The following is an 11,364-nucleotide window of genomic DNA, read 5'->3' as shown; positions in this document are numbered from 1 at the left end:
CAACTTGACAAAGAATATCGTAGTATTTTATGTTTTTTTCGTTACAATTGTTTTATTAAACGATAAATGCAAATATAATAAAATAATTAGAATAATTTGAAGTATATACAACACAATGTAATCGTTATCATGTGTAACATGTGTAACGCCGTCTTTATCTTTCGCCTTTCTTGTTAATTTCATCGTTTTATTATATTACTAGAAAATCATTCATGCAGTATTGATTATTTTTGTATTTCTTATGTATCTATTGGCATTTCAAAACGGTAATTCACACATTTTTCGACTGCATGCATGTAAAATGAGAATGAATTTTCCAACGATTTCATATGAAAACAGGCGCGTAGCTGAGGCCAAATTGAAGTGTAGGCAAAATTGAGGCAGGTCCAGGGCGGAGCCCTGGTAGGGGGGTCCAGGGGGGGGGGCGAAGCCCCGATAGCACTTTAGAGCATTTTTCATTTATGCCGCTCCTGGATGTATTTTACCTTTAAAAAATGGCAAAATCAAGTGCAGGTAAAAGCTTTTTTGCCTAACGGCAGCTACGCGCCTGGAAAAGCAACAGCAAAATGTATTTCGTTTCTTACAAGAATGTTGGTAAGTTCATGTTTATATCTTTTAACTTTTACATACAAATGATTTGTTTTAATAACAAAAAAAATAAATTGTTGATTTTACAATTAACAAAATTACCGATCTGTTAAAATCAAGAGGGTAGTCAAAAGGAAAGTCCTTACAAAGAATGACAATATCAGATTAAAAACCGGAAAATTGGTAACCACCGCAACAGTCCTGATTTGGTACATGAAAGGCAGATTTAATTACGTTTTATAGCGCGCTGAACTTTCCGCTCTCATTACGTTTGATTATGTCCGGCATATATTTCAACACAAATGGGCGGTCTAAAAGTAGTCAAAATAGTATAAGTATATAACCGTATTTTATGTACTGCATAAAGGTAACTCCATGTATTGTTATCAATCATAATTTGAGATATTTCAATAGAGTAAACGGCCTGCATTAATCTACATTTCTTTACACTGAAAGTAAAATATTTGTCTTTGATGTAAAATGAGATTTTATATGCAATATCTAAATGATATAAACAATTTACATACAAAAATCATAGACATTTAACAAATAAAATCATAAAATAATTAAACTAGTAACAACATACGATAGCTCCAGTAAATACAAAGGAAAACCTGCAATATACAAAACATCTATAACACGATAAAGTCGTTAAGAGATAGAGATAAAGTTATGATAAAGATTTCATTTTCATTTCTTTATAAAGGACCCTTTTTCTTGTATTTTTACGAGTCATATGTCAGTGTTTAGTGATCTTCTTAAAAGTATGTGTCTATCATCTTCATCATATCGGGGTTTCATCTTAAAACGGAAAAATCATTTTTTTGTATGTAACCTATACGAATATGTTACAAAAATTGTTACGTTATTAATGTTATATGTATGAAAAAAAACATCGTATAAACTAAGCACACCGCATTGATATTAGTCCATTCATAATATCATTCATGGGATTTCTAACTGAATATTTATGATTGGGCTGATGATTTAAAAATTGAAGTATTATATAATTCTAAAACGCAGAGGCATTATTGCACCTGTTATGTGTCCAATTTCTTTTTTTCTTTTGTTTGTTTGGTTTATTTTATGGATAGTTTTGTTCTTTGATATACGTCTTCGTATATAATCGGTTTTAATGAAAGATTAAGTAGCACTCCAGCTAAGAATCGTGCAAAATGTGATTCATGGTTGGAAAGTACATATTTTTATTTTTGATATTTTGTTATAAATGTTGTAGTAAACAGAAATTAACACGTGGTTTTTCATATTACTCCTGTTTATAAGAGGTATGAATTATATAGAATGTACTGTTGAATTCCAAAGGAAAGGAAACAATATAGACTCACAAAGCAACTCAATAACAAAAATAAAAATGTGTAACCTTTTTAGGGGTGTATCACATATTACAGTTTGCATGATTCTTAGCTAGTAAACTATTTTATTCTTGGAATTCGTGTACAGCATACCTCAATTTACAATGGGATAGTTTGTATTTGTCTATGATAGATATTGTTTTTCTTTTATCATCAAAACTGTTAACTATGTTTGTGTCAATGTCATAACTCATATTATGAATTGTTAGTAATAACAATTAAAACGCTGACCATGACAATTATTATTTAATTATACATGGATTTCTTGTTTTATTAGGAGTTTATTTATTCTCATTTCCTCAAGCAGTACTACATGAAGATATTCTGTAAAAGTAACGAATATTTATTTCTTTTCATTAATATCTTAATTATTTTACTTGTACGAAAAATTATTTTTGTGAAGAGTAAGTTCATTAAATGAATTATATTTTTACCACATAGTAAACAAAACACATGAAAACTGCTCCATTGATGCTGAAAGGGTTAAAAAGGAAAAAAAGACTCATTCAATTTACATAAAAATAGACGTTATCGCATTTAGTGTTTTAAGTGAAACAACATTTGAAATTATTTGAAATTCATAAACAGGAGGGAATTTCAAAAAAATTTCCGATTGAATATAATAACGTTATCTATTTTCAGAATGTGTTCATTCATATTTTTTTAAAATCAGCCCGAATATCATTTAACTCATCATAAAAAATCAAGATTAGTTATTTTTGTTAATTGAATGAAATTATTGTGTTTTCACATTTTTTGTCTTCGTATAGTTTCCAGTACCAAATTTAATTGTAATTAGTTTAAAAAGTGGTGTTAGTATTAAAAAAAATATATAATAAAATCAAGGTGTAGAGCGTTTTATCGTAAGTAAATAACAGTGATTTTTTGTCTAAAATCAAAGGACCAAATGAAAACGAAATAACGATTCTTGATCGCTGTAAATGTCATTTCCCATTCATAAAATGTGTATTCGATCATAATGTACGTTTGGTTGAATACACAGCATGTTTTGCTGTAGGTGTCATGTGACTTAGTGTATCGACCCAGATAAATAAACGGCTGTTTACGTGTGTAGTGTATCACATTGACCACAAGAGGCTTCATTTGAGGTAGGTAAATGAGATCTCGTACAATTTGATTTATTGCTACATATTTTTATGTCTTTGGTAAATTTATCGGTTGGAATATTGATTGTCCGCATACCGTCGGCTGAATACTACTTTAAGATGGCGGCTTATTTATTTAAGCGGCAATTCGATTTATTTACACAGGCGAATGAGTGTGCAGTTAAGTGCAGACGGTTTTCGAAAAAGCGTGAAATGTATTTTAAAACAGAATTAGGAAGCAACGGTTGTTTCAAATGCATTTAATTTATTGAGTTTGGTTGATATGTAACGAATATTCCAAGGTTTTAGTGCCACCATATGCTCCATGTTATCAGTTGTTAATATTGCATAACAAATGTGCATTCCGATGCATATTTCATGTTTCCATTTTCATTTTTTGTGTATCAAAATGCATGTTTTATTCAATGCAGGTTCAAGAAAAAAGGTGTTGAAATAAATTTGTTATTGTTTTTTTTTGTTCTACTGACATGAAAGGAATGTAATAAAAATAAATTTTGTGAATGAAATGTGCCTTCATTGACGTCCGCAGCATGGAATATGATATTTGCATAATCATTTGATCCTTGTAATTTATTTAAGATCGATTTTATGTATCAAATACAGGGTCATTTAGGGTTCAAGTGAGTGCTAGTGATTTTTTCTTTGAAAATAAAGTTCTGTCAAAATATTTTGTTAACGATTTTACAATAAAATAACAAAAATAACAAATAACAAATAGCTTGCTATGAAGATTAATATTGATGTCCTGCTGAAAATATATTTAAATCATTAAGGTATAAACTAGCTGGATTTATTACAATCATCCTCAACCCACATATTTGTTGTAACTATTATAAATTAAACCGATAAACACAGATGGTTCAGTATTATTCGAAAAATAATGTCTATGTTCAGAAGACCTGAAAAATCGGATACAGTTAAATAAACAGCTCAGATCATCCTTATAAGGAAAACGAAAAAAAAACATATTTAGATCGACTGAAAAATTGAGACCCTTTCAGACAAAACATTGGCGCTTGTTCCCGGCAGTGCCCTTAAAAAGTGAAGGCCAACATTGAAAATAAAAATAAGAACTATTTCTTTTGTGTCATTTTTATTGATTTGGTTTGTTCATAGTGCTTATAACTGAACACAAGTTTCCATTCACATTGTTCACTAAAAATAAAGCCCTTAGAACAAGTTGTTCGTTCAAATGGAATTCGGTATTATAAACTTTGAATTTACTTAATAGAAACGCGATTGACATTGAATCCTACAACAGAAACCCGTTGAACCAATCATGGTCCGAAATAACAGCATCTAAGTTGCTTAAAAGCAATTCAAACGTGGATAAGTCAAACGTGTCTAAATCAAACAAGGATTTTTAGTTAAAAGCTGTTCCTGGTAAAACGAAAGTTGTCCCGATTTTTTTTTTTTCTGACAGTTATTTGTCACATTTTGTGTCCTGAAATTGATTTTGTCCGTGTAGTCACATTTTTACTTTGGCAGAATTTCTAATCCGAAAAGATTCCAGGATCTTTAATATTTCGGATAGGACAAATTGCACAATTCTTTGGTGTCATATGGTTTGGAAATGTTCAGTGTTTTTTGCAAGTTCAAATGCTTAACTAGAATCGTAGAATGTTAATAAAAACGTCATAATATTGTGATTTTGTTTTTTTCTGTTTGTTTGTGGTGATTTATTCTTTAAAGGGGTGATCGATCTATTCCTTCAACTAAAAATCTCATTATGGGGTTTGATTTGATTTAGGTGACCTTAGTGTCCGGATTAGCGGTCAAAATGTGGGCAAACGAGGTTCATAAAATGAATAGGAATTATTTCTTTGTTGCTTTGAATTGATGTGTGTTAATGAGTTTTGTAACTTGTATATTTTTTCATATTTATAAATTTTTAAACATTTTCTTTGGGACCAATACTTAAATAATGAGATTGTATAATAGATGTGGAACGATCCATTAAGGGTGTATACCAGGCAGGCTATCAACTGCACATATTTGCCAAACTTTTACTCAAAATTAACAAAATGTACCAACTATAGAAGGTAATCGCCGGAACTTCCCTTTTTTGGTCCACCACTGCTTGTAGACTTGCAAACAGCAGTTCTAATAGTTTAGCCAAAGTGTAACCAGAACCAGTTTCCAAGTATTACAGCATCTTCTTAGAAATTCTGAATTATTATCAATGTACAATTAATTTCCTGGAAAGTTATTTATATATCCCCGTGCAAGTCCGGGTGTTAAAAGAATAGGCCTGCAGCAGCGCTAAGCTTGTCGTAAAAGGCGACTAAGTAGTGCTCAGAACCTTAGCCTCGGGCTAGGGCGCCCTGCCCACAGAGCAACTGGGATGTGTGCCCCAGGTGGTGGAATGGGGTACCCCTGGTGTGTTACATGCTGGGGTTGTCAGGCTATAATGCGGTAAACCTGACCGCAAAACATAATGGTGCACCGTTGGGAAGGATGCCACGTTCCTCGCACGTTGAAGAATCTTGCTGTGGTATTCTCCCGGAGTAGGAACCATAGGGCTCTGCCACAGGAGGCTAAATTGCCCGACCCTACCCACCTCTCCCTATTTCCAATGGCAATCAAAATTTGTCGGCCCCATTGTCCTTGTGTCCCATCCCTTTTTCATTTCATCATCATTTTATGTTCATTTTATCATCAATTTCATGTTCATCGCCTGAATATAGCTGAAATATTGCTGCTCGGACGTTAAACCCCAACAAATAAACAAACAAAGTTATTTATATACCAATCGTCTGTTTTTCGTAATGTTATTTAGCTGTAAACGTTTATTGTTTTATCGATAATAGACAGATAGAGACCATATCTTCATAATATTAAAAGGGGCAATTATATTTAGAAGTTGCTTTTGAAAAATGCCTATTCTGTTTCCCCTCATTTTGAATACACACATACACACACACGCATATATATATATATCTCTATCCTACATAATAACATCTAAATGAACTGTCCCGTACTACCATACATCGTGTACTAAGTTACAGCCCTAGATTAATCCTACGAGGAGGAATGACCCGGCCAGCGAAAGCTATATGGTCGAGTGGTCTAGGGCGCTGGACTTTGTGCAGGCGGTGTTGCCATAGATGTCACAGCGGTACGAGTTCGAGTCCCGCGGAGGGAACGACCAAAAATTTGCATCGCAAATTTGACAGTTCTAACATCGTTGGAATTTTTCTGACCTTTCTATACGTTTACATATCTTCCCTGTATCAATTTGATCCGATGGAGCAGTGTTGCGAATAGAGTCCTCACGTTCTGAGACGTTATATATATATATATATATATAGTGATTTCAAAATTTGAAAGAACAATTCTTGATGTTCTTTTCAGTGACGTATCTAGGGTGTCAATAAAATAAAGGTCTCGCGAGGCATGGCAAAAAATCTTTTTTTTCTTCTTTTTTTCTTTTTTTTTTTTTTTTTTGGGGGGGGGAGGGGTAGAGGCGCTTAGAATTTGTAAGCTGTCATACAAAAAAAAGTTATTTTTCCAAATTTTAGGTGACATTCTCTGGATCAGCCCCTATCATTTTTTGCATGATTGGTTTTATGTACCTATCATGTATAATATATAGCGAAAATGTTATACATGTACTTGGGATTTTTGAAAAAAAAAATCAATAGTATTTATCAATTATTAATCGTAATTGCCCTGAACTGTTGTGTATCCCACAAAGATTATTTTCATTAGATATACATAAAGAAATAGATTTTGTAATTTGAAACAGATTTTCGTTTTGGAAAGCATTGAGAACATATTTACTGAGAAATAAGATGTAAATTGCTGTGCCCATTTCACGCGACATTTACGCGAAATAATGACCTTATTACATTCCATCGCATTATAAAAGTCATTTCTATTCAGTTTGTGTTAAAATCCAGCGAATTTTCACGTATCGAATGCATTTTCCCTTTATCTGGTTAATATAAATTACGAAATGAAATTGAAATACGAGACACGAAACATACAATTCACACGGTACATCGATAGTGTGAAATACATGTTCAATTTTATCTGACACTTTATAAAGTTTATTATCAGGTACAGTTTACATGTTGCAATCAATCTTGTGTGAGGCTCAAGAGGAAAAGGTTGAAAAATGAGGCTAGTTGAGGTAACCTTGTAGAAGCATTAAAATTACAGAACAGTTAACAGTAATGACATGAATCGTTGTGAAATTATCATACCTCAATATTGAAAAATTGATATCTGTAGTCTCAAGTTTTAATTTATCTGTTTTGTGCAGTTTTCATATCTTCCCATTTGATTGATTATCGTTGTTTTGTAGTGTTTGTTCTGTTTATTTATTTCTGATGATTGGTTTGATTTTAATGGCTTATGCTGTAATTTCGCTCCATAAAAAGATTTTCCTGTCATTGACTTTCAGTGTCCAGCTTCGTAAAAAAAATCCAACCGTAAAATATTTGCTCAGATTTCTTATCTATTTCCCAAATCATTAATATCGAGCTATCTGAAATGTTTGAACTTCTGTTGAGAAAGGATTTGAAGGAATTCAATACTAAATTTGATTTTTTTTTATGAAACAGAGGTCATGACCCTTATATACTTCTGCCATTTCATGACTTGACATTTAGGGTGTTTGATTTTAACGATACAACGAGCCAGCATGAAAGCAAAAAGAAAATAATGAGAAATGAAGTTTGGTTTTCTCAGTATTATTTGAATCAGGTCAAATATATGGATTTTCTTTTATATTAGTGTAATTCTGATGTTTCTTTCGTTTCCAAAAGGTGCTTAAAACAGAGAACGCTAAACACTTCCGGTGTGCCAGGTCCGTACTCCCAGTTTTGCTCATTTAGATGTATTATTTTCGTACATTCGGACTCCCTCTGCATTTTGCCTGTTTTATTGATCTGATTTATATTCCTGAAGTCTGGCTATCCGGTTCTACGTTCTAATCATGACCTCCTTGCTCCTATTTACAATATGGTATAAAACTATTTTGCTGGAGTTACGTTTACCCTGTATCTTATCAATAGTCAACTGTATAATCTATTATATAACGGGAATGAATATGGTGAATACGAACCCCACCGGGATGAAAAAAAAATCAGTCCCAAAAACAACTTTATAAACAGATATATCGAAATAGTTGCCCCAATAGTCTCTAAAAATGTTCTCTATGCAAGATCGGTCATCCATCCTTTACAATTTTTACTCCAAAAGAAAACAAATCACAACCCAAGGGGTTGATACACAAATTTATATAAAAAAGGGGTGGTTCCGATTGAGCCATTTATAAAGGGGGATATGAGACTATTGTTTGCTCATTTTTGCCCAGATTATGCTCATAATCAACGGAAAAGGGGCGGTCCAACCGATTGAAACTCCTTTCTCTAAATACGCCACTACATCCGTTTATTAAGACAAAAACGCCACGTTTTTCTCATGTTGAATTGTAATTTGTAGTAGAAGTATTTCAGTGATTCGTGCATATCAAAAATCCACAAAATTCACTTTTATTTGTAATTCAGAAACAGTCACAGACCACAAAATTAGTCTTAGTTGTTCATTTACTTGATGCTCTTTTGAGGTAAAAAAATATATAAGTTGTGTCTGAAATTTGCACTTTGCAAAAGTTATCGTTCTTGATTTGGGTCATCCTCCCAACTCAGAGTTTTGAGTCCACCCTCGCTCCCTCAAACCCCTGACATCACTCATTCATATTTAGCGGGTATCATCCAGCGCCATCTAGTGAGTTATCTAAATTTAACCCGGATCCAAAATCCAATCAAATCACTCGTAATAGATACTCTTCGATATAACTTACAAAATGGCTACATACAAATAACGTCATTTTGTTCGCTTAAGACTCTAAACAGAATCTACAGTTATCATTTTTGGTCATATTGAATCATTTGTGACATCTTACAACTATCAGTTACTCGTATCATTGTTTACCTTTCCACAGGCATTTTATGTCAAATCAATTTTCATTGGTGCTTCGCACCCGGTGAATGTTTGTTTGTTTGTTGGGGTTTAACGTCCGAGCAGCAATATTTCAGCTATATTCAGACAATGAACATGAAATGGATGATAAAATGAACATGAAATGAAAAAAAAGGATGGGTCACAAGGATAATAGGGTCGACAAATTTTGATTGCCACTGGAAAAAGGGGGGATGGGTAAGGTCGGGCAATTTAGTCCCCTGTGGCGGAGCGCAAAGGTTCCTACTAATATCGAATACCACAGCAAGGTTCTTTAACGTGCGAGGAACGTGGCATCTTTCCCAACACGGTGCACCACTATGGTTTGCGGTCAGGTTTTCCGTATTATAGCCTGACAACCCCAGCATGTAACACGCCAGGGGTACCCCATTCCACCACCTGGGGCACACATCCCAGTTGCTCTGTGGGCAGAGCGCCTAGCCCTCGGCTAGGTTTCTGAGCACTATTTAGTCGCCTTATACGACAAGCTTAGCGCTGCTACTGGCCTATTCTTTTAACACCCGGGCCTGCACGGGGCCGCACCCGGTGAAGAAACCAATCGGAATTGGCTGGGCGATACCCGCTAAATATGAATGAGTGATGTCAGGGCTTTGGGGGAGCGAGGATGGACTCAAAACCCTGACTTGGGAGGATGGATTTGGGTTTGATATTGGTTTTGATTTTATCGGGTTAGGAATATGAGTTTTTTTTCAAAATTAAAGACCTGAAAGCAAAAAGGTCTATCGTTACATGACAATATACAATGTAGCATATGTAGACCAAATAAACATTGTTTTTGGTGGGTTTTTTTTCTGCATCATGTAGCATCTCTATCAAAGGCAGTGTCTGATTTTTATATGGACTGGTACATAATAGGTCTTGGTACAAACATTTTACGAAAGAAATGTTTTAATTGTAGATTGATTACAGTTTCACGGCCGCTTATCGTGTTAATTTACCCCAAACAGTATGACAAGACCTTTTGCGGAGTGACCAGAAATATTTTGCACTGAATCACAACGGGAAGTCGATCTCATGATTTTCTTGTCATAACGCTTTGTGGTGAATGAAGACAATAAGCGGCCTTGCTTTTGTTATTATGAAAAATTATAACTTTATAAAAGATAAACTCGGATTTCCCCATGGCGGTTATCTTAATTGTTTATAATAGATATTTTCCTGAGTATTTTTTTTTTAATTTCTAATGTAGGTTACTTCAAGTAGATGTTTGTTACAGGGTTCGTTCAACACTTGACATATAAAGCGCGTGAGACTCGTGCACTTTTTAAGGGAAGAACACAATGATACCACGCTATTATCTTGTGACTTTTTTCATACTGAAGTTCAATATTAACAACTGAAAAACTGCACCTTTGTATTGAGATGTGTAACAGTTAATGCTTTTGGCGAAATTTTGAATCAATTTGGTTGTAGAATTTCGTTTCTCTCCCATGCTATCGGGGATTACAAGATTTCGCAACCTCGATAGTTAAATTTTAGATTTAACTATCTCGAGTGGAGGAATATGGATTTAACTATCGAGCGTGTAGAAATCATGTAATCCCCTTGAGACTGAAGGAGAATCTATATTTAATTGCATTGTTTTGTGGGCAATTGAACCTCGAATTTTAACAAAATGGGTACGTTATTTCGTTGCAAATAATAGATGCTGAAATGAATTCCGCTGTTTAAAGACCCAAGATCTTGTTTTACGGCACTAACACACATATATACACACACACACACACGCATACACACAACGATAATTGATTCGCACGAATGAAAGTGTTCGAACATCGACATTCCCCCCAATTTTAATTAGCAGTTTTTTTCATATTTTCATATTTAAGTAATCGGCCCCACAAACTAAAGGTTGCGTGTCTTTGATGGTCACATGATCAAGATACAATTATTTCATGACAATCTTAAAAGAAAGAATGAAATGAGGATGTTGCATTGCCCAATCTCTTACTTAAAAGTTCTGTCGTCTCTAGACAATTTCCTCGTCACCTAGAACTTTTGCTCATACATTATATATATATATATATATGTATGTATACATCTTTAAATAAAAAAATAACAACAGTTATACAACGTAAATGTATAGTTCGAATGTATCTTACATGGTATTAAGTTAATCATGGTCATCTGATTTTTTACATCATGTTTTCTGCAATGCGCTAAAAATAGGACACTTCAGTGTGACTAAAATAGACAATAAAGTCTATGCAAAATGAAAAATGATATTTTGCTTGAAAAAAAGTCAGTCGAGCGTAACAAATATAAATATTATGTTAATAAACTCC

General features: G+C 33.6%; 1 protein-coding gene across 1 annotated transcript in view; it reads left to right on the top strand.

Moving 5' to 3' along the window:
* The first annotated feature begins 2,952 nt into the window (after nt 1-2,952).
* Nucleotides 2,953-11,364, top strand: part of LOC148602949 (uncharacterized) — a 46,863-nt gene continuing 38,451 nt past the window's right edge. Inside the window, exon 1 of the mRNA XM_088551914.1 lies at nt 2,953-3,070. The gene's annotated coding sequence lies outside the window, so the exon portion shown is untranslated. The remainder of the gene's footprint in view (nt 3,071-11,364) is intronic.

The sequence above is a fragment of the Perna viridis genome, chromosome 11, assembly GCF_037379345.1.
Source record: "Perna viridis isolate PV_CMFRI_1.1 ecotype Kerala chromosome 11, ASM3737934v1, whole genome shotgun sequence".
Taxonomy (NCBI): Eukaryota; Metazoa; Mollusca; class Bivalvia; order Mytilida; family Mytilidae; genus Perna; species Perna viridis.
This window is presented reverse-complemented; position numbering and strand designations above follow the sequence as displayed.